At 42.2% G+C, this 25,747-nt stretch overlaps 1 pseudogene; it reads left to right on the top strand.

Moving 5' to 3' along the window:
• Positions 1-4,260: 4,260 nt before the first annotated feature.
• Positions 4,261-5,393, top strand: LOC123486302 (annotated as a pseudogene).
• Positions 5,394-25,747: the final 20,354 nt, after the last annotated feature.

Below are 25,747 nucleotides of genomic sequence, written 5' to 3'. Positions count from 1 at the left end.
ATGCTTTTGCAACAGCTTATCGGGATCCTAATAAAATACCAAAGAACCAAAATACATAAATACCAGCATGTGTTTTATTAACTGGGCTATCTGGAGTGCTCAGAGAGTAGACTAAAGAAGTGAAGTAGACAAACTGCCAGTAATTAGAACTTCTATGAAATGAGTCTGTGTAGTTACTAGGCTTGGGTGGTATACTGGATACCAGGATATTTGGAGAAAGACACTGGATGGGTTTTCAGTACAGTTTAAACTATTTATTTTGGAAGTTTTTATTTATTCACTTTGAATATTTGTAGCTACTTTTAAGTAAATACCTGCAGTCAACTTGTGCAATACGTTATGAGTTAAAGAACATTACGTCCCATTATTATGTAGCTTACGGTAGTCCCCAGTCAACGAGAAGAGACCGGAGCCTTGTGAGTCACTCTCTGTCCTGCAGCATGCGCCAGGTGATCTAATTACAGTATGGAATTCACAACTAAAAGTTTGCCAGCTAGATATCTTATAACTATTAAGGTAACATTCTACAATGTGTTAAATGCTCTGCAGTTGCCCATTTGGTTTGCTAATTTAGTAGTTAGTTAGCTATCTAGTGGATAGCTTCTTCCAAAATCAAGCATTCGCTTGGGGTTTAACAGCAGAGAATCCCATCCTCCTGGATCAAGAGCCTTGCTGGATAATATTAGGTTTGTGCGTGCAGCAAACTGTGATAAACGCTTGAGTTACTTGTATAGTTGAGGTCAGCAACTGTACAAAATGTTTGCAATGCACTCGTTAGCATTTAGTTAGCGTTCTCTATGATGTTTCCTTAGTACTAGTTAGCATTTTAGTTAGTATTCTGCTTAGTGACGTTTTTGGGCTTTGAATATTAGTACTATTTAAATAAAGACCTGTAGTCAACTTGTGCACTAGGTAATAGATAAAGCACATCGCGTTCATAATTTTAGCCCGTTAGATAATTTTCATTATGAACCTTTTTCATTATGAAGCATTCTGTTAGGTTCTGAACAAACTAAAACGGACATCTAGGAAAGCTCAAACTAAGTTTATTCACCCACAGGGTCAAACAGCTGCAAAGACAAAGCATGATTACACAAGCACATATATATTTATAACCTCCTACTAGACGGGGTCAATACATCTCTGATGCTAGTCAGGAACTTAATTGGTTCTTCTCACTGGTGTAGTCATGGCCCTGCCTGATGCTAGAACCTTCGTGGGCGTGAAAGTGTATGCGTGTGAGATAGGACTGTAGTAGGAGGGTCGTTGTGGTGGGCCCCTCTGGCCCCCCTCCCAGAGGTTTCTTCTCACTTCATCTGTTGACATGACCTCGAGCCGGATTCCTTGCTCCTCCCTAGTTCCGCAACTGGCCTGCCTTATCAGGAACTGAAACTAGACTGTTGTCCTTTGCCTCCTTCCTTAAGAACAGAATATTTCTGCACCTCCCCTTGACAGGTTTTTAGACATTTTAGCTAAATAATAAAAAATGGAAATATCACATTTACATAAGTATTCAGACCTTTGACAGCGATTACATCATTGAATCTTCTTGGGTATGATGCTACAACCTTGGCACATCTGTATTTGGAGAGTTTCTCCCATTATTCTCTGCAGATCCTCTCAAGCTCTGTCAGGTTGGATGGGGAGTGCTGCTGCCCAGCTATTTTCAGGTTTCTCCAGAGATGTTCGATTGGGTTCAAGTCCGGGCTCTGGCTGGGCTGCTCAAGGACATTCAGAGACTTGTACCGAAGACACTCCTGCTCTGTCTTGTCTGTGTGCTTAAGGTCGTTGTCCTGTTGGAAGGTGAATCTTTGCCCCAGTCTGAGTTCCTGAGCGCTCAGGAGCAGGTTTTTTTATCAAGGATCTCTCTCTGTACTATGCTCAGTTCATCTTTGCCTCGATCCTAACTAGTCTACCAGTCCCTGACGCTGAAAAACATCCCGACAGCATGATGCTGCCACCACCATGTTTTACCATAGGGATGGTGCCAGGTTTCCTCCCACGGGGCACTTGGCATTCAGGCCAAAGAGTTCAATCTTGGTTTCATCCGACCAGAGAATCTTGTTTCTCATGGTCTAATTTTAGGTGCCTTTAGGCAAACTCCAAGCAGGCAGTCATGTGCCTTTTACTGAAGAGTGGCTTCCGTCTGGCCACTCTACCATAAAGGCCTGATTGCTGGAGTGCTGCAGAGATGTTTATCCTTCTGGAAGGTTCTTCCATCTCCAGAGGATCGCTAGAGCTCTGTCAGTGACCATCGTGGTCTTGGCCACCTCCCTGACCAAGGCCCTTCTCCCCCGATTGCTCAGTTTGGCCGGGCGGCCAGCTCTAGGAAGAGTCTTGGTAGTGCCAAACTTCTTCCATTTTAAGAATGATGGAGGCCACTGTGTTCTTGGGGACCTTCAATGCTGCAGAAGTTTTTTGGTACCCTTGCCCAGATCTGTGCCGTGACACAATCCTGTCTCGGAGCTCTATGGACAACTCCTTCGACCTCATGGCTTGGTTTTTACTCTGACATGCACTGTCCACTGTGGGACCTTATATATAACAGGTGTGTGCCTTTCCAAATCATGTCCAATCAATAGAATGTACCACAGATTGGCTCCAATCAGGTTGTAGAAACATCTCCAGGATGATTAATGGAAACAGGTTGGGCTCAATTTCCAGTCTCATAGCAAAGGGTCTGAATACTTATGTAAATATGGTAGTTCTGTTTAACTTTAAAAACCTGTTTTCGCGATGTCATTATGTGGTATTTTGTTTGGATTGCTGAGGATTATTATTTAAAAAAACGAATTTTAAAAACGGCTGCAACGTAACAAAATGTGGAAAAAGTCAAGGGGGTCTGATTACTTTCCGAATGCACTTGTTAGCAGTTGATGTTATTCTTCAATAACACAGACCCCAAAGCAAATCAGGGGGAGAAAAATATATTTATTCAAAAAGAACCAATCATTGTTATGCTTGAAAGTAGATTGTAGATGTTTATTCTTCCCTGTCCTCAGTGTTTTCCCACTGAACAAAGAGACAGGATGTAGTTTATACCCAAGCCTTGCCTGTGGTTGACCAATTAGAATTCCTTGCAATAACATTGGTCCAATGGCCAAATACCAAGTATCCCATTTCAGGCTCAATGTATAGACCATTTGGACCAATGCGAACTTGCCACATGTAGCTATGAGTCCCGGACTGGAACCCCTACATAGATACTAAACAGATGTTGAACTGAAAAACAACTGTCTCCATTGATCGTTAATTCCCTGTGTTGTATATTTATCTTGGAATACTCTTACACACTGTATATAGGCTACTGTATCAATCAGTCATTTGTTCATGTCATCACACACCATGCAAGTCATTGAAATGCAATCAAGCATTTTTGGTTTTAAAATAACAAAGCAACTCTTGATTCATTAGCGTAAACAATAAATAAACCGTTCCATTTCGGAAATTGTATTCACAAATCAATGCAACTGTTTTTAGTCTTTGCTGTAATAAAGGCTTAACAATAAAACGTTACAACAGACTCTCTGGTACGCTTATCATTTATTTAGTATTTAGTGCGCTTCAACCTGTCAGACAAGCTCAGTGCATATGGTGGATTTGATTACCTGGATGTGCGTATATTCTTCAGCTTTTGTATTTGATTTGATTAAAACACACCATTCACCCTCTGAATGGCACACATACACAATCCATGTCTCAATTGTCTCAAGGCTTAAAAGTCCTTCATTAATCTGTCTCCTCCCCTTCATCGACACTGATCTGAAGTGGATTTAACAAGTGGCATCAATGAGAGATCATAGCTCTCACCTGTTCATTATATGTCCTGGAAAGAGTTCATAATGTTTTGTACACTCAGTGCATATCACACCAATTGACTTTTTTAAAATGCTTTTCACACAGGTGACGTTGAGACATTCTCTACATCCAGAGAGCAACAGCAGGAAGTTCGCAGAGCTAAGAGGTCTCACCACTGCCCACATTGTGAGGAGATTTTCCCAATTCTATCAAAGCTAAAACTACACCTAAAAATACACATGGGAGAGAGTCTGTATTCCTGCACTGACTGTGGGAAGAGCTTCACAACATCACAGGCTCTGACAGTTCATCAGAGAGTGCACACAGGAGAGAAGCCATACTCCTGCTCTGACTGTGTAAAATGCTTCACATCATCAGCTCAGCTAAAAGTTCATCAGAGAACACACACAGGAGAGAAGCCTTACTCCTGCTATAACTGTGGGAAGAGTTTCTCTCAACTAGGCAGCTTAAAAATTCATAAACGTATACATACAGGAGAGAAGCCTTATTTCTGCTCTGACTGTGGCCAGAGGTTCTCTGTACATGACAAGTTAAAATCACACCAACGGATACACACAGGAGAGAAGCCTTACTTCTGCTCTGACTGTGGGAAGAATTTCTCTCGACTGGGCCACTTAGAAAAACATGAACGTATACATACAGGAGAGAAGCCGTATTCCTGCTCTGACTGTGTGAAATGCTTCACAACATCATCTAAGCTAACAGTTCATCAGAGAACACACACAGGAGAGAAGCCTTACTCCTGCTCTGACTGTGGGGCAAGTTTCTCTCAATTGGGCCACTTAAAACAACATAAACGTATACATACAGGAGAGAAGCCGTATTCCTGCTCTGACTGTGTGAAATGCTTCAATTCATCAACTGATCTAAAAATTCATCAGAGAACACACACAGGAGAGAAGCCTTACTCCTGCTCTGACTGTGGGAAGAGTTTCTCTCGACTGGGCAGCTTAAAAACACATGAACGTATACACACAGGAGAGAAGCCTTACTCCTGCTTTGCCTGTGGTAAGAGCTTCACAACAGCAGGGGCTCTGACAACTCATCAGAGAGTGCACACAGGAGAGAAGCCTTACTTCTGCTCTGACTGTGGAAAATGCTTCACAATATCAACTGAGCTAAAACTTCATCAGAGAAAACACACAGGAGAGAAGCTTTACTCCTGCTCTGACTGTGTGAAATGCTTCACATCATCAACTAATCTAAAAATTCATCAGAGAACACACACAGGAGAGAAGCCTTACTCCTGCTCTGAATGTGGGAAGAGTTTCTCTCAACTGGGCCACTTAAAAACACATGAACGTATACATACAGGAGAGAAGCCTTACTCCTGCTCTGACTGTGTAAATTGCTTCACAACATCATATCAGCTAAAAGTTCATCAAAGAACACACACAGGATAGAAGCCGTTTTCCTGCTCTGACTGTGGAAAGATTTTCTTTTAAATGGGCCATTTATAAAGACACCAAGGTAAACATAAAGGAGAGAAGCCTTACCACTGATCTGACTGTAGAAAATGTTTTAAAACAACAGCTGAGCTAAAAGGTAATCAGAGAACACACACAGGAGAGAATCCTTACTTCTGTTCTTAATATGGCAAGAGTTTCTCCCGATTGGGCAACGTAAAAACACACCAATGGTTACACACTGGAGAGAAGACTTATCACTGCACTGACTGTGAGACGAGATTCTTCAGATTGGTTCATTTAAAAACACACCAACGTATACATACGAAGTGGTAGTGGATTGGATCAAATGAAGAAAGCGTAGAACACTATTGTAATCCTATTTTTTCTCACTGTGAGAGAACTGTGCAGAGCATTGTAGAATGTTGGCATCTCTTTACTTTACTGATCAGTGTGCACCTTGTCAGTTTTGCTGTGCTTAGATAGCTTCTACTGTAAAATATTGAGATGACCTTGAATTTGACCTTAGGGTTGAATATCCTCTTTGAGGCGTCTCACAATGGGGTCTGTTGGTTGACTGGGATGTAGTGCTTCCCTCTGCAGTTTTCTGTGGGAATTATCTATTAGACACAACACACTGAGTGTACAAAACATTAAGGACACCTGCTCTTTCCATGACATAGACTGACCAGGTGAACCCAGGTGAAAGCTATGATCCTTAATGATGTAGTTGTTATGGATCCCCATTAGCTTTCAGCAGAAAACAAGAAACTGCAGTTGCAGTGGGCTATGGAATGAAAACACTGGACACTGGAGAATTAGAAAAACATTCCAGTTCCTGCTGTTTCATGCTGATGGGAGGACAAGGGTATGGAGGAAACCATGAGTACATGCATCCATGCTGTGTGTCAGCATTGCAGGATGGTGGTGGTGGTGTGGGGTGTGTTTTCATGGCACACATTGGGCCCCTTGATATAAGTGGTGCAACGTTTGAATGCCACAGGATATCTAAACATCATTGCCAATCAGGTGCATCCCTTCATGGCAGCAGTGTATCCATCTGCAAATATATTTTTCCAGCAGGATTATGCCCCATGCCCCAAGGCTTGTCCAGGATTGGTTCCACAAACATGACAGTAAATTCAGGTTACTGCAGTGGCCTTCCGAGGCACCAGATCTCAATCCAATTTTGCATCTGTTGTAGGAGATGGAACGAGCTATTCGGAGTAGAAATACACTGCCAGACAACTTGACACAACTGTGGGAAGCTTTGCAGTCAACATGGGCCAAAATCCCAGTGGAACGCTTTCGACACCTTGTAGAGTCCATGCCCCGACAAATTGAGACTGTTCTGATGACAAAGACTATCAGCTGTTCAGAAATGACAGGTCCAGAGAGGGGATGCGAGGAGGGGGTGTGGCTATGTATGTGAATCACAGTATGCAGGCAAAGAGAAGAATAACTGACCTAGAGAAAGAAGAGTTTGAGTGTCTTCAGCTCCGTCCTAAACAACACCCCAGCTCAGTTTCATCTCTGGTAGTGGAGTGCTCTAACATCCACCATGGGCACATGACAAAACACTGCAGCAGAACACTGTGGATTATCTCATAATCACTGTCCATGTGATCAGGATGTCCTCTCCCCAAATGGGTCTCATCCTGTGTGGAGACTTAAATCACCTGCCCATCAAGATGCTGACAAACTCCCATCCAGACATGAAACAAGTGGTCAAAGACAAGATCACAGACAGGACTCAAAGAAGAAAAACCCTAAGGAATGGTGGGACTTCATTAACAAAGGACTGGGACCAAAGAAAACATCAGGAGGGAGAATACAGGTTGAGGGAATTGAAGACAACGACGTGGCTGATGTTTTGAATGGCTTCTTTGCTGAGGCATGGACAAGCACCACACCTCTTGCCATCTTGCCTGATGGCATTCTAACCTGGCTACTAAAGAGCATGCAGAAGATCTAGCCCCTGTCATCAAACACATTGTTAACACCTCCTGCTGGCAGGGGACAGTTTTATCTGAGTGCACGAATCAGTATGACCACCTCCCAAAGTCCAGCACTACTACCGCCCTTGTGAAAGCCACATACTCCTGGCTGACAGCTACAGACTCCATAAACCCAACAATGGTGAGTGTGTTACTTGCTGATGTGTCCAAAGCCGTTGATCGAGTCGATCACGCAAAGTTCCTGCAACATCTGACTGACATTGAACTGTGTCCAAGGTTACTAGCCTGGCTCCACAGCTACACCACCGAAAGAGGGCAGAGGGTGATGGCAACTGGCACATTTAGCCCTTGGTCAGAGGACCATCCACAACCTGCACCACTAATCCTAGGAGGACAGGAAGTACCAATGGTAACAACAACCAAGTGTCTTGGTTTTCATCACTCTAACCTCAGTGGTGACACGTGGAGCAGCCAGTGAGAAAGGCCTCAAAACGCCTTTTTGACATTTCTTGCCAGTAATGTCCTACTGAAGATCTGGTCACAGTCTATACTACACTGGCCAGGCCTTGTCTGGAATATGGTGGAGTGCTGTTAGTTGGATGCAGTAAAAAGCAGCAGGCCCAACTAGACAGGGTGCAGAGGAGGGCCTTGAGGATCATCTCCAGAGGTGGAGCAGTCCAACCACAGCTCCCGTCACTGCAGAGCAGGCGAGAACAGGCTGCAGTGCACCTGGTGAAGGACATGCACACTCTTGACCATCCACTGAATGACCTGCTCCCTCCAAGAAGAGGTAACTGCACCACCAGGCTCCTGAGAAACAGCCACAAACTGTCCTGTCTAACTGCCCGTACAAACCACCTGCGAAACGCCACTCTACCCACTGATATCAGACTGCATAATAACTCCCAAAATCTTTTTTTTAAATCACATTTTAATATTTCAATTTCCATAAAGCGTTCTGTATTCTACTTATGTCACGTATTGTGTTATGTATTTAACACATAGCCTAGTGGTTAAGAGTGTTGGGCCAGTAACTGAAAGGTCGCTGGTTTGAATCCCGAGCCAACTAGGTCAAAAATCTGTCGTTGTGGCCTTGAGCAAGGCAATTAACCCCAATTGGTCCTATAAGTCGCTCTGGATAAGAGCATCTGCTAAATTACAAATATGTAATGAAAAATCATGTTTGTACATGAATTTGTGCTGGGCAACCTCTTCTTCTCTTGTGTATAAATATAACAAAGTGTTTAAAGTGAAATAGTTAGTGTCTATACAGTGCATTCTGAAAGTATTCAGCCCCCTTTACTTTTTCAACAAGAAAATACGTTACAGCCTTATTGTAAAATAGATTTTTTTTTAAATAAAAAAATCCCTCATCAATCTACACACAATACCCCATACTGACAAAGCGAAAACAGGTTTAGATATTTTTGCAAATGTATTAGAAATAAAAAACAGATACCTTATTTACATAAGTATTCCAGACCCTTTGCTATGAATCTCGAAATTTTTATCAGGTGCATCCTGTTTCCATTGATCTTCCTTGGGATGTTTATACAACTTGATTGGAGTCCACCTGAGATAAATTCAATTGATTGGACATGGTTTGAAAAGGCACACACTTGTCTATATAACATCCCACAGTTGACATTGCATGTCAGAGCAAAAACCAAGCCATGAGGTCGAAGGAATTGTCCGTAGAGCTCCGAGACAGGATTGTGTCGAGGCACAGATCTGGGGAAGGATACCAAAAAATGTCTGCAGCATTGAAGGTCCCCAAGAATACAGTGGCATCCTCCATTCTTAAATGGAAGAAGTTTGGAATCACCAAGACTCTTCCTAGAGCTGTCCGCCTGGCCAAACTGAGCAATCGGGGGAGAAGGGCCTTGGTCAGGTAGGTGACCAAGAACCCGATGATCACTTTGACAGAGCTCCAGAGTTCAGCCCGCTTGGAGTTTGCCAAGAGGCACCTAAAGGACTCTGACCATGAGAAACAAGACTCTCTGGTCTGATGTTATCAAAATTGAACTCTTTGGCCTGAATGCCAAGCGTCACATCTGGATGAAACCTGGCACCAACCCTATGGTGAAGCATGGTTGTGGCAGTATCATGCTGTGTGGATGTTTTTCAGAGGCAGGGACTGGGAGACTAGTCAGGATCGAGGGAATAATGAACGGAGCAAAGTACAGAGAGATCCTTGATGAAAACCTGCTCCAGAGTGCTCAGGACTTCAGACTGGGGCGACGGTTCACCTGGCCCAGCCAGAGGCCAGACTTGAACCTGATTTAACATCTCTAGAGAGACCAGAAAATAGCTGTGCAGCAACGCTCCCCATCCAACCTGACAGAGCTTGCGAGGATCTGCAGAGAACAATGGATGAAACTCCCCAAATACAGGTGTTCCAAGCTTATAGCGTCTTACCCAAGAAGACTTGATGCTGTAATCGTTGCCAAAGGTGCTTCAAGAAAGTACTGAGTAAAGGGTCTGAATACTTATGGAAATTTGATTTCTGTTTTTTATCAATAAATTAGGAAAAACTTATAAAAGCATGTCTTTTGCTTTGACATTATGTGGTATTGTGTGTAGATTGATGAGGGGGGGGGGAACTATTTAATCCATTTTAGAATATGGATGTAACATAATAATATGTGGAAAAAGTCAAGGGGTCTGAATACTTTCCGAATGCACTGTATATAACTATCATTGACTAGGTATTGGCACCCCATGTATATAGCCAAGCTACCATTGACTAGGTATTGGCACCCCATGTATATAGCCAAGCTATCATTGACTAGGTATTGGCACCCCATGTATATAGTCAAGCTATCATTGCTCATCATGTATTAATTCCTTGTGCTACAATCTTTTTCCTATTATTATAATTGTTGTATTGTGTTCTCCATTGTTGGTCAACATTTCACTGTTAGTCTACACCTGTTGTTTACCAAACATGTGACAAAATGAAATGACTACGTGTTTCGTGAATTGTCTTCTAAAACTATACTGAAAAAATACGTAAACTTGACATGTAAAGTGTTGGTCCCATGTTTCATGAGCTGAAATAAAAGATCCCAGAAAGTTTCCATATGCACAAAAAGCTTATTTCTCTCAAATTTGGTGCACAAATTTGTTTCCATTTCTGTTAGTGAGCATTTCTCCTTTGCCAAGATAATCAATCCCACCTGGCAGGTGTGGCATATCAAGAAGCTGATTAAACAGCATGATCATTACACAGGTGCACCTTGTGCTGGGTACAATATAAGGCCACTCTGAAATGTGCAGTTTTGTCACACAACATAATGCCACAGATGTCTACATTTTGAGGGAGTGCGCAATTGGCATTCTGACTGCAGGAATGTTCACAAGAGCCCAGGACCTCCACATCTGTCTTCTTCACCTGCAGGATCATCTGAGACCAGCCACCCGGACAGCTGATGAAACTGAGGAGTATTTATATCTGTAATAAAGCCCTTTTAGTGGGGAAAAATCATTCTTATTGGCTGATGGGTGGGCCCCTGTCATGTGAAATCCATAGATTAGGGCCTAATGAATGTATTTCAATTGATTGATTTCTTTATATGAACTGTACCCCAGTAAAATTGTTGAATGTTGTGTTTATATTTTTGTTCAGTTAGTTAAAATCTTACAAAACAACTGATGATGAATATGTTTGGAAAACTGCATTGATCTGCCAATGAAAAATAACATTAGTACATGAATTTGTACTGGTCAACCACCTCCTCTTTTGTATTCAGTTCTTCCATGTTAGATCTGACAGTATGAATGGTTCTTATGGTTGTATTCAGTTCTTCCATATTATATCTGGCAGTATGAATGGTTCTTATGATTGTATTCAGTTCTTCCATATTAGATCTGACAGTATGAATGGTTCTCATGATTGTATTCAGTTCTTCCATATTAAATCTGACAGTATGAATGGTTCTCATGATTGTATTCAGTTCTTCCATATTAGATCTGACAGTATGAATGGCTCTTATGGGCTGAGTGCCTGGAGTGTTTTGGTATGACCACAGTCAGGAGTTTTCTCTGACCCTGTGATCTCACCAGGACAGAACCACATGTCTCTATCACACTCCAGCCCAGAAGGTGGCAGTGATGTAACGTTGATCTGAACACCACCAATAAACACCATAGAAGAAGAATGCATGCTTAGCAACAACCAAGGGGCCATGCAGCTTTCCACTGTCCCAAAGACTGTCTATTATATATGGAACAGATTGGCATGTGACCACTCTAACAATGTAGACATGTCCTCAAAGATTGGACATGAATCTGTGTTGGTCAAACTCTTCTCTTCTCTATCATTAAATACAACAAAACTATGTTTTAAGTGAAATATTTAGTGTTTGTTTGAAGCTGGAAAAAATACTTGAAATGAGCATCACAAAGATACATTTGACCTATGCACTAACAAGCATTTTCAAGAGACAGAATCATTAGATAATTTGTTTTAGTTCTGTCCATTTGTAGCTTGTTTTTGGACACAGGTCCATGAATGGCTAAAGGATTGCAATATTTACCTGGAGCTAACCTTGCAGATAGCATTACTGGGTGATCTGAAAAGTCATAGTCAATCGATCAATAATATAATAATACTTTTAGCAAAAATATATATTTTTAATTCACAATCTGTAGAAGCAATGAGAATAGAAAGGTTCAGAACTTTTGTAAAACATCACAGTACGGTTGAAATATATATGGCAAATAGAAATCCTATATGGATGGTGTTAAGAGATAGATGGGAGGTATTGAATGGAGTTGAAGGATGGGACTAATAACAAATAACAACAAATAATAACAAAGATAGCTAATAATGTAAGAATACTGTGTCCATAATTTTTACCTCACGAGTGGCGCAGTGGTCTAAGGCTGTGCCACTAGAGATCCTGGTTCGAATCCAGGCTCTGTCGTAGCCGGCCGCGACCGGGAGACCCATGGGGCGGTGTGAAATTGGCCCAGCGTTGTCCAGGGTAAGGGAGTGAATGGCCGGCAGGGATGTAGCTCAGTTGATAGAGCATGGCGTTTGCAACGCCAGGGTTGTGGGTTTCGATTCCCACAGGGGGTAGGAAAAAATAAATAAATAATGTATGCATTCACTAACTGTAAGTCGCTCTGGATAAGAGCATCTGCTAAATGACTAAAAATGTAAAATGTCAAATATATGGGTTGTATGTTGGGAGCTTTTGGGAAAGAGCACAGTTAGAAAGATATGGCATATAGAAGCAAACCGGATGGACATCATGAAAATGATCGGAGAGGTTGAGAGTAGAAGTAGTTCAGGAGCAAAAAAAATAAAATATATATATATATATATAATAGAATTATTGTAAAATTGACTGTGTCCATAAGGTGTAGATAGTAAGTATAGGCCTGGGCATTGTTGTTCACTAATTTACTCCAAGTAGGGAAAGGATGGCGGGGTTGAAAAGTAATAAAGGGGAGTATATATATAAAAAACATGGGGGATTGGAAGTGATGCAGACAATTACATTGATAGAAGTTACAATCTATTTGCAATATTAAGCTGATCCATGCCCCCCCAAAAAAAACAAGCTTTTTCAATATACGCATTTTTGTCACCAGCTGCAGTACTGTAGCTTTATTAATCTACTGTACTTCTGTCACGAATAGCTGAGTGTGGATGTGGTGGAGGAATCAAACGCAGGCACAAGAAGAAGTTCGTCAACAGTCTATATTGAACAATAAATATTCCAAAACAGGAAAATGTCCAACCCCACCAGGGGTGAGGATAACCAACGCACAAAACTACCCGTGCGTAAAACAGAAAAATGCGCACACAGTGCGAAAAAGAAAATACACACAATCCCAAGACGAAAACACAGCTGACAGGAAACAATCACTCACAACACCTGACCCCAAACACAGAAACTAAATAGGGCACACAATCAAACACTAACAAGGGTCAGGTGTACAAACAGACAAAACCAAACAAACAAGAAACATCGAACGGTGGTAGCTAGTACTCCGGAGACGACGACCGCCGAAACCTGCCCGAACAAGGAGGAGGGGCAGCCTCGGCCGAAACCGTGACAACTTCAACATGTACTCACATTGGATGGGTTGATTAGGATTCAAACCATGTCTTAAACTGCTACCTAGCTACTTACAAGCCACAACACACATGTACAGTTGCTGTAGAACTGTTTCATGGGGTGTGAAAATATATGTAATCAAAACTACTTGTCACGATCGTCGTATTGAATAGACCAAGGCACAGCGTGATGAACGAACATGTTTAACTTTATTATCTTTAGTGATAATAGACAACAATAAACAAAACAAGAAACGACTCGTGAAGTCCACGGTAACAATGACCAACACGGAACAAGAACCCACAAACACAAAGGGAAAACAGACAGTATAAATATGGCTCCCAATCAGAGACAACCAACGACAGCTGACACTCGTTGCCTCTGATTGGGAGTCACACTAGCCAACATAGAAATAAACACAACAGAATGAACACACCCTGGCTCAACATATAGAGTCCCAGAACCAGGGTGTGACACTACTGGATATCTTTAGAAGGAAAATTGTTCTACAATTTTCTTACACTTTGAAAATGTGGGATAGTTTTTGTAGGTCGGCAGGATAAAAACTACATTTAATCTCTATTAAGATTTAAGCTTGCAAAATGTAAAGGGGTGTGTAGACTTTCACTGTGACTGTATACGTTCCATTGACTTGCAGTGGATATGTGCCACAAATGCTAAAAAGTTAACATTTATAACAATAGTAAGATAAACAATATATGCCCAGGACTATATTGAGGGACAGACTGTTGAAATGCCCAGTTGATTATGTAAACAGTCTTGTAGAACTCTGGCATTGATGGTCCATCTGAGGGTGAGTCATTGATATGAATGCTCAGAGTAAAAGAGCTGTGAACTCACCTGTGATGGCCCACGTCTACCACAACCTTTCCTATTGTGTTTGTAAGCACCACAGCATTTTAGGCAGCCATTGTTCAAAATGTGTTCATACATACAGTACAATGGGAGGGTGTGTGGAAGGAACAGGGGAGAACCAGGAGTTTGATCTCTGACTTCTATTTAGGACTGGGATCCCTCTGTGGGCCGGCCTTTTCAGAATATCTCTCGATTCTCTTTTAAACATGCTAGAAACCTAAAGGACAGCCTAGTAAGAGCAGATGAATATGTTCCCCCTCAGCATTTCCTATCCACCCTCCCCTCAAATCATTGTGAGAACTGTAATGTGATGACCAAGGGGGATTTCTTTCTTCACCCTCATACTGGAAATAAAATGTATGTCCTGGGTAGAATTTCCTGTAAAACAAAATGTGTGGTATATTTCCTGATGTGCCCATGTGGCTATTATTATGTTGGAAAGTCTAATATAAATTTGAAAGTTGAAAGAGCAACTCCCCTGCAGGGTTGCCAACTAATTTTCAGGGGAAGTTGTTAGAGGCAGGTCAATGTGTTGCTAAAAGTCGCTAAACGACGTTGTGATGTCATTACGTGATGACATCATTACATTTTAGTCATTTAGCAGACGCTCTTATCCAGACCGTCTTACAGTTAGTGAGTGCATACATTTTTCGTTATAACATAAAATTGCGTCATTACGTAGAATACACAATAACGTTATTCAAATTGACTGGCCATCTTGACTACAAATATTATTTGACATTTGTTAGTTTAGATTTGTTTGTTTATTATCACATATTTTTATTAATGAAAGTAATTTGAAACGCAACACATTTATATGATCAGATATTTTTATTTTTAAACACAACACATTGAATTATTGAACAATTACACATTACACATTATTGAACAATTACATTTAATTTATTTTCTTATTAACTAGTAAACCTACACATTCTGAACAATTATAGTCTCAAGCAGTGTATTGGTAGTTAGTTAACATGCTACCTGACTGATCAACAATTATAGGTACAAGCTAATAACAAGGTATACAGTGAGGGGAAAACAGTATTTGATCCCCTGCTGGTTTTGTACGTTTGCCCACTGACAAAGACATGATCAGTCTATAATTTTAATGGTAGGTTTATTTGAACAGTGAGAGACAGAATAACAACAAAAAAATCCAGAAAAACGCATGTCAAAAATGTTATAAATTGATTTGCATTTTAATGAGGGAAATAAGTATTTGACCCCCTCTCAATCAGAAAATGTCTGCCCCAAGGGGGGCACTTACCCTGCGACTTGAACAGAATTGCTAAAGTGTAAACTGTAGCAATTTATTTCCCTTTATAGTTTATTAGCCTAAGCATGACCTTCATCCACATACATAATCCCCCCAAGTTGCCTTTTTTGTGTAAGCAATTAGACATTGTTCTTAGGGGGGGGCGAGTTAGGACCCTACCGCCAGTCTCCTCTAGGTACATAGGATGGCTACTTCCCAACCAGAACCCTGGCCTGATGCGAACGGGAGTAGATTATGTTGAAAACAACGGTCGGCCATCTTGGAGACAGTCTCTACCTCTTATACCTCAGCGGTCAGGCGGGCACCATTCTTCAGATAAAGAAAAAAGAGCTAAAACTGTGCTGTCAAGACAATAGCTGTTGTGTCCGTTTCAAATGTATTACTACAGTTATGTAATAGCACGTTTCAACTTTCTAATTTAGAAAGAACATTTTATAACATGCTAGGTTACAAATATGTCAAGGTATTATCAAGTTTGGTAAATGTTTTAGCTACGTGTTATTTTAGTGTCAAACCAAGTGAGTGAAGAACGTGATAAAAACTATTTTACAAGTCACATAGCTAACTAGAGACTTTGGGTTTGTCTGCGTTATTGAATGTACATCATTTAGTCAAGATAATTTAATAAAGAATCAATTTATTTGAGATTTCTGAGTTCGTTTTACATCAACATACTTCACTGCAGACAGTGCGGATGCATTAGAGAGAGAGAGAAGTTGACGGTTGCACTACTATTTTGAAGCTGCCTGAATGTAATGTCCAGCAGTTTTCTACATGTGTTGTAATCTAGGGTTGGAACCGGTTCTACCGAAAAAGAACCGGAAACTAAAGTGTTCTATACTTTTAAGTAATAGCAGTTATTTTAAAAGCATGGAATCCAGGTAATAACCTTATTTTACTTTCCTGGCATTTTGTTCTCCAGTCCCACAAAAATCGCAACAATCCAGGTAACAAGGAACGTAACTGAGACATTTGTAACATTCCCCTTAAGTCTTCCAGAGGTACTGAATGTCATAGCCCTTTTGGGACATTACAGGCACATTCATAACGTTTCAAATAAGTATTATAGAGGTTATAAATATCTGGTCGCTATACGGACATCATGGGACCTTTAAAAACGTTCCTTGGTAGTCCATGAAAGGTTCTGAATATCATGTTATTTTTGAGATATCCTAGGAACATTTCATAACGTTACATTTAGAGCTATGGTTTTTGTCTTCATGTAACGTTACAATCAGAGTGATAGAAATACATTTTGTAACGTCGTCTGTAAGTCAAGTGGTGGTACACTTGTAACGTTGTCTTTCTAAGTGTGTAGGAACATTTGTTACGTTCTAAATAAGTACTTTAGATCCCAAGATATTGGGACCAGCATACTTGTGCTTTGAGTAAAGGAAGTGGATCCAGCTCTTCCCCTCCGCAATATATTTTTCCATAATTCTACCGATGTAATAAATGTATGGAAATTAATAATGTCATTTTGACCTCAGTATAGGCCCATGGAAGAGGGAACGATACCTACAAATAATATGTTTTTATTATATTAATTTATGAATGTAGCCTATAATAATTTTTATAGAGCAGCTAGCAGTAGTGGTGGCCTGACGACGGTTCATCCTGAATATTCCTTTTGACTCCATTATCCGTCATTGCAAATATAGAAGTGGGTGTGGAAACTAACAATACTGAGGCTGGAGCCAGAAAGAAACACCTACCGTACTAATTGGTAAAAGTGAAACAACACAGCTGAACAGCGAAGACGCCATTGACTCCGACTGACCGAACACAGTTCACCTCTTGGAATTTTTTACGAAAGGTAAGTTATCCGGCGTGTACTATTTAAACCAAGTAACTTAGTGTACTCCCAGCTCCCCAGATAAAGACATGTTGATGATGTCAGGCTATCTAACTAGCGAGGAAGCTTGCCAGTTAGCTAATTAGCCAGTTGGCTAATAGATAGTTTAGCCTAGCTACGTTACTTGGATAGTGCCGCGTGTAACCATAGCCTATGTTACAGGGTTGAGTAATCGTGTTCTTAGGTCCTGATGAAGAACAACATTGGTCTATTACTAGCATAAGCAAGTAAAAATTTATAATGCATGATACGGCTTGATACATTTTTACTAAAGGGCTGACTAAATTTAAACAATCCAGATAATGAAAAGTGCAATTTATCCGTTCTATAACACCAACATTATTCAAATGCCTTGCAGTGTCACGATAGCCTGAGAAGCTGTAGTCATCTCTTTCCTCATTTCAGTTCTGATTCAAGATGGATATTATGGATAACGTCTTGGGTAGAAGAGATTAATGTTCTTTCCGTTTCTTTACTTAGTGTTCTAAAGATGTCTTCAAAAAAGGTAAACCTATGTGTTGTCTGACTGGTTATTCATTTTTAATGGACAAGTAAGGCAGTCCAATTTCATTTTGTACTGTATGTGTAGAGCCATTGTCATATCATTGTTTAATAATTTTCAGACTGTTAAATCCTCTGGTGTAACACGGATGTCGAGTACTTCAAGAAGGAGAGAATACAATAGATTCTGGACTAAATTGTCAAGGGAGAAAACCAACCTTAAGAAAAAAAGGGTAGAGAAGGAAGTCAATGACAATGAAAGTGGATCTAGTCTCATCAGCCAGTCTGACACCAAGAGTGAAGATGCCAGTTCTACTGAATCTGACAGCAAAATTGAGTCAGACAGTGAAGTTGAGGCAGTGGAAGGTACTCCTCCAAGACTGCCAACACACGCTGAGGAAGAGTCAGATGGTGAACTCCAGGCAGTAGGTGGTAGTTCTCCAAGACTGCCAACACTCGCTGAGGAAGAGTCAGATGGTGAACTCCAGGCAGTAGGTGGTACTCCTCCAAGACTGCCAACACACGCTGAGGAAGAGTCAGATGGTGAACTCCAGACAGTAGGTGGTACTAAGCCAAGACTGCCATCACACAGTGACATAGATTCAGAGACTGAAGCCAATGCTGGTTGTGCAATTCAGGAGACAACTGACTCTGACAATGATGATGTTGAAAAATATTCTACCTTCAGAGAGGACCTGGCAACCTGGATAAGTGATTTCCAAGTGAAACACAATGCTGTTGATGCACTTCTGAAGATGCTGCAGTCTAATGGTCACCCAGATTTGCCTTCCACGGCTAGAACTTTCCTAGAAACCACCAATGTTTTTGTTGAAGTCAAGTCTAATGTGGAGTTTGTCAGATTTAAAGTGAAGGTGGAGTTAGTGAAACATCTAAGCATCTATCCTAAATCTGGGGTTGGAGATTTGAATCTTTTAGAAATATCCCTTAATCTGGATGGTCTCCCTTTGTTCAAAAGTACCAATATGTCGTTATGGCCACTTTTGTGCTCTATCAATCTCTCACCACCCACAGTGTTTCCTCTGTCACTTGCAATGGCATCATGGAAACCAAGCTCCCTGGAATTCCTCAATGACACTTTGCTGGAGCTTAAAGAGTTGATGCAGACCGGCTTGAAGTGGGGAGACACAACACTGCAAGTGAAAGTTTGTTCTGTAATGTGATGCCCCTGCAAAAGGTTATTTATTACTACTTTGTGCATACTGTTAGAACTTTCCAAATAGTTGTGGTGCTGTGTATGGGTGAAACTTGTATTTCCAACAGTAGTGAAATCACCCTATTCTTCTGGGGTAAAACACAAGTGTGACGCCATGTTTGTAAATATCTGTATGGATTTGCCATCAAACTAAAAGCATAATAAAATAAATATAATAATGCTTAGCATTTATTTTTGTTGGGATTCATTAACCTTCCCACTGAGCTCCTGACTGACATCCCTTCACGCTTGGTTCTGTGCCAGTTTCAAAAGCAAAGTATGTCTTCATGTTTTTCCTTCTGTTTTCTCAGTTAGTTCAAGTGGCAGCCAGGAAGAAGCTGGCCAAGACAGAGCATCAGAATCAGGTTTCTTTAGCCATCAAGATATTGATCTCGAAATCGTAAATGTAGAAAGGTTAAATAACAGCATGATTTGTTCTTATATTTTAGACCAAGAGCTGCCATCCCTGCTTGATGAGCCTGTGGCTTCTGAGATGCCTGCTGGATACATTAAAGGTATATTATGCTAGCCTCCGGGAAGACCTCCCTCATGATGGCTGCTGAGAACGGACAAACCAACGCTGTCGGTACGCAGCCCCCTCTCCTCCGCTTTGCCTCGCCCAGCCGGCTTAAGTTCAACATGTCTGTTTTACATTTTAATAAGTCGCTTCATTTCCTAATTGAGTTTCTTTATGTTTCTCTGTCTGTGTCAGATCTGTTGGTGAGCAGTGCCAAAGCAGAGCTCACCCTGCAGGATGCAGTCAAGAACACTGCTCATCATCTGGCCTGCAGTAAGGTGAGCATCCCCACATGAAGATGATGTTCATCTGAACAGTTGGCTCTCTCTGGTTAAAATTTTGGTCTGACATGTTTGACTCTGGTTTTTAAAGGGGCATGAAACCAGTGCTTTGTTGATATTGGAGAAGATTACAGACAGGAACCTCATCAACTCGACTAACGCAGCCTTACAGACGTACGTATGGTTCAGCTGTATTAATTGGGCCAGAAGAATTAGAAGAAGTGCACTATATAGGGAATAGTATGGCATTTGGGAGGTATCCTCATTTGCTGCTGGCTAATCTGACGGTACTTTCTCCTCAGGCCGTTACACGTTGCAGCCAGAAATGGTCTGACGGTGGTGGTTCAGGAGCTACTAGTGAAGGGGTGCTAGCGTGCTAGCAGTCGATGAGAATGGTAAGATCCATAACGCTAACACCGTTTTCTTCTGTACTTCTCTTCTCAATGTGTCCACAAATGTTTCTCTCTAGTCCACTGCTTGGTTATTGTCTTAGCTTTGTATCTCCTAGCCTGCTGTTATTTCATGTTTTTCACCAAAAGTGTTGTAGTAAACGGTGATGCTCCTGAAGTGACCCTCTGCTGTTCTGTTTGAACCCCTCAGCTTACACGCCTGCCTTGGCCTGCGCCCCCAACAAAGACGTGGCGGACTGCCTGGCGCTGAACCTGGCCACCATGATGCCCGTGTCCCCCTGCAACCCGGCGCCCAGCCTGTCCTTCAGTGCCATTAACCACTACACCACCAGCCCCTCCAAGAGTGTGACCTTCGACAGCCTGCCCGTGCTGCGCAGCGAGCACAGCTCCTACTGCAGCTTCAACAACATCGGCCACCGCAACCACGATGGAGGCTTCTACAAGGATGAGGAACTCAGTGACTCAGACTCAGAGACATACTGAGGGGGGTGGTGGTCGCTGCCCAGGAGGGGAGCCAAGGGCAGGCGGATGGACAGTGAAGTGGGGCAGAGGCCACAAACAAATCCACACATACACACCGTGTCTTAAATCACCACAGCCAGCTTTGGGAGGGCACGAGCCGAGACAGTCCGCACAGGAGCCTTAAGAGTCCCGCAGATGGAGAGAGAGAAATGGAGGGAGGGAGGGGAGAGGGGGAGGCACAACAGGCTGGCTGGCCACACTCATCCTCTCGTACCACCAGGTGTCCTTCCAGCAGATACTGGACTTCAGAGGAACTGCTGCTGCTATACCCCACCTTTACCTTTACCCACAAAGGTCCTAAACGGTAGAAACTGTCCAGCCAACAGACAGACGGACACCTTATGACGGCAATAACCTGTAGTCCAAGGGGATAGTAGCACTTCACTGAGTGAAAAACAGACATGGACAAAAAGATGTGGAAGAAGCCTTTTCAAAATCTGTTTTGACAGTAGAAATGGGATTGAGCGTTTTGTGCTGAGAAAAAAACATAAGGAGTGATGTTTCATTTAAGTTTTATGAGAGTGATGGTCATGTTTATCCGCACACTAAGACAGACAGAACGCACCTAGCCTCTTGTCTGTAATCCATGAGGGAGGAGGGGAAATCATTTATTTTTTATGAACAAACATTTTAATGAAACCATTCATGTCTTAAGCTCCTGACCCTCTGTGGGAACCAAAAAATCGTAGTATTTGCTCTCATGAGTAATTTCAAAGAATTTCCATCCCCAATGGCACCCTATTCCCTTTATAGTACACTACTTAAGACCAGGGCCCATAGGGTTCTGGTCAAAAGTAGTGTACTCTATAAAGAATAGGGTGCCATTTAGATTTTGCATTTGTATGTGAGCGACAGGACTTTTTACATTTGCGTTATTAAACCTACCTGTCCTTTGCCCCCTATTTTAGAAAGTAAATTATTAATTCATGTATTCTTTCTTGTAATATTTATGTAATCATTTTGTGCCTTCTTTAGTTACTGAGGGGAGGTTAGGAGAGTAGGGGCAGCTGTATGAGCGAAAACAATGATGCACACTAAGTACTACAACGTTTGTGAAAAGCACTGATACTATTCCGAGGCAGAAAACATGCCTCCCTTGGAGAGGAGAAACACTGTAAACCAATGGTAGGACAGCAGCATTTAGATTTTCTTCTGTTGAAAAATATATATATATATTATTTGTCTATATATCTAGACCGGAGCCCATATCCATCTACTGCACTGATTCCATTCATATATCTAGACCGGAGCCCATATCCATCTACTGCACTGATTCCATTCATATATCTAGACCAGAGCCCATATCCATCTACTGCACTGATTCCATCCATATATCTAGACCAGAGCCCATATCCATCTACTGCACTGATTCCATCCATATATCTAGACCGGAGCCCATATCCATCTACTGCACTGATTCCATTCATATATCTAGACCGGAGCCCATATCCATCTACTGCACTGATTCCATTCATATATCTAGACCGGAGCCCATATCCATCTACTGCACTGATTCCATTCATATATCTAGACCGGAGCCCATATCCATCTACTGCACTGATTCCATTCATATCTAGACCGGAGCCCATATCCATCTACTGCACTGATTCCATTCATATATCTAGACCAGAGCCCATATCCATCTACTGCACTGATTCCATCCATATATCTAGACCGAGCCCATATCCATCTACTGCACTGATTCCATTCATATATCTAGACCGAGCCCATATCCATCTACTGCACTGATTCCATTCATATATCTAGACCGGAGCCCATATCCATCTACTGCACTGATTCCATTCATATATCTAGACCGGAGCCCATATCCATCTACTGCACTGATTCCATTCATATATCTATGACCGGAGCCCATATCCATCTACTGCACTGATTCCATTCATATATCTATAGACCGGAGCCCATATCCATCTACTGCACTGATTCCATCCATATATCTAGACCGGAGCCCATATCCATCTACTGCACTGATTCCATTCATATATCTATAGACCGGAGCCCATATCCATCTACTGCACTGATTCCATTCATATATCTATAGACCGGAGCCCATATCCATCTACTGCACTGATTCCATTCATATATCTAGACCAGAGCCCATATCCATCTACTGCACTGATTCCATCCATATATCTAGACCGGAGCCCATATCCATCTACTGCACTGATTCCATTCATATATCTATAGACCGGAGCCCATATCCATCTACTGCACTGATTCCATTCATATATCTAGACCGGAGCCCATATCCATCTACTGCACTGATTCCATTCATATATCTAGACCGGAGCCCATATCCATCTACTGCACTGATTCCATTCATATATCTAGACCGGAGCCCATATCCATCTACTGCACTGATTCCATTCATATATCTATAGACCGGAGCCCATATCCATCTACTGCACTGATTCCATCCATATATCTATAGACCGGAGCCCATATCCATCTACTGCACTGATTCCATCCATATATCTATAGACCGGAGCCCATATCCATCTACTGCACTGATTCCATCCATATATCTATAGACCGGAGCCCATATCCATCTACTGCACTGATTCCATTCATATATCTAGACCAGAGCCCATATCCATCTACTGCACTGATTCCATCCATATATCTAGACCAGAGCCCATATCCATCTACTGCACTGATTCCATTCATATATCTAGACCGGAGCCCATATCCATCTACTGCACTGATTCCATTCATATATCTAGACCGGAGCCCATATCCATCTACTGCACTGATTCCATTCATATATCTAGACCGGAGCCCATATCCATCTACTGCACTGATTCCATTCATATATCTAGACCAGAGCCCATATCCATCTACTGCACTGATTCCATCCATATATCTAGACCGGAGCCCATATCCATCTACTGCACTGATTCCATTCATATATCTATAGACCGGAGCCCATATCCATCTACTGCACTGATTCCATTCATATATCTATAGACCGGAGCCCATATCCATCTACTGCACTGATTCCATCCATATATCTAGACCGGAGCCCATATCCATCTACTGCACTGATTCCATTCATATATCTAGACCAGAGCCCATATCCATCTACTGCACTGATTCCATCCATATATCTAGACCAGAGCCCATATCCATCTACTGCACTGATTCCATCCATATATCTAGACCGGAGCCCATATCCATCTACTGCACTGATTCCATTCATATATCTAGACCAGAGCCCATATCCATCTACTGCACTGATTCCATTCATATATCTAGACCGGAGCCCATATCCATCTACTGCACTGATTCCATTCATATATCTAGACCGGAGCCCATATCCATCTACTGCACTGATTCCATCCATATATCTAGACCGGAGCCCATATCCATCTACTGCACTGATTCCATCCATATATCTAGACCAGAGCCCATATCCATCTACTGCACTGATTCCATTCATATATCTAGACCGGAGCCCATATCCATCTACTGCACTGATTCCATCTGTCTGTTAGATGTCCACCCCCTGACCAGTCTAATAGACCAGAGAGGAGCATTAACCCCTTCATCTCTACCCTCTGTAACCAAGATCCCATCTGTCTGTTAGATGTCCACCCCCTGACCAGTCTAATAGACCAGAGAGGAGCATTAACCCCTTCATCTCTACCCTCTGTAACCAAGATCCCATCTGTCTGTTAGATGTCCACCCCCCTGACCAGTCTAATAGACCAGAGAGGAGCATTAACCCCTTCATCTCTACCCTCTGTAACCAAGATCCCATCTGTCTGTTAGATGTCCACCCCCTGACCAGTCTAATAGACCATAGAGGAGCATTAACCCCTTCATCTCTACCCTCTGTAACCAAGATCCCATCTGTCTGTTAGATGTCCACCCCCTGACCAGTCTAATAGACCAGAGAGGAGCATTAACCCCTTCATCTCTACCCTCTGTAACCAAGATCCCATCTGTCTGTTAGATGTCCACCCCTGACCAGTCTAATAGACCAGAGAGGAGCATTAACCCCTTCATCTCTACCCTCTGTAACCAAGATCCCATCTGTCTGTTAGATGTCCACCCCTGACCAGTCTAATAGACCAGAGAGGAGCATTAACCCCTTCATCTCTACCCTCTGTAACCAAGATCCCATCTGTCTGTTAGATGTCCACCCCCTGACCAGTCTAATAGACCAGAGAGGAGCATTAACCCCTTCATCTCTACCCTCTGTAACCAAGATCCCATCTGTCTGTTAGATGTCCACCCCCTGACCAGTCTAATAGACCAGAGAGGAGCATTAACCCCTTCATCTCTACCCTCTGTAACCAAGATCCCATCTGTCTGTTAGATGTCCACCCCTGACCAGTCTAATAGACCAGAGAGGAGCTGTAACCCCTTCATCTCTACCCTCTGTAACCAAGATCCCATCTGTCTGTTAGATGTCCACCCCCTGACCAGTCTAATAGACCAGAGAGGAGCATTAACCCCTTCATCTCTACCCTCTGTAACCAAGATCCCATCTGTCTGTTAGATGTCCACCCCCTGACCAGTCTAATAGACCAGAGAGGAGCTGTAACCCCTTCATCTCTACCCTCTGTAACCAAGATCCCATCTGTCTGTTAGATGTCCACCCCCTGACCAGTCTAATAGACCAGAGAGGAGCATTAACCCCTTCATCTCTACCCTCTGTAACCAAGATCCCATCTGTCTGTTAGATGTCCACCCCCTGACCAGTCTAATAGACCAGAGAGGAGACATTAACCCCTTCATCTCTACCCTCTGTAACCAAGATCCCATCTGTCTGTTAGATGTCCACCCCTGACCAGTCTAATAGACCAGAGAGGAGCATTAACCCCTTCATCTCTACCCTCTGTAACCAAGATCCCATCTGTCTGTTAGATGTCCACCCCCTGACCAGTCTAATAGACCAGAGAGGAGCTGTAACCCCTTCATCTCTACCCTCTGTAACCAAGATCCCATCTGTCTGTTAGATGGCCACCCCCTGACCAGTCTAATAGACCAGAGAGGAGCATTAACCCCTT

This window comes from Coregonus clupeaformis, unplaced genomic scaffold (assembly GCF_020615455.1).
Source record: "Coregonus clupeaformis isolate EN_2021a unplaced genomic scaffold, ASM2061545v1 scaf1120, whole genome shotgun sequence".
NCBI classification, from domain to species: Eukaryota; Metazoa; Chordata; class Actinopteri; order Salmoniformes; family Salmonidae; genus Coregonus; species Coregonus clupeaformis.
This window is presented reverse-complemented; position numbering and strand designations above follow the sequence as displayed.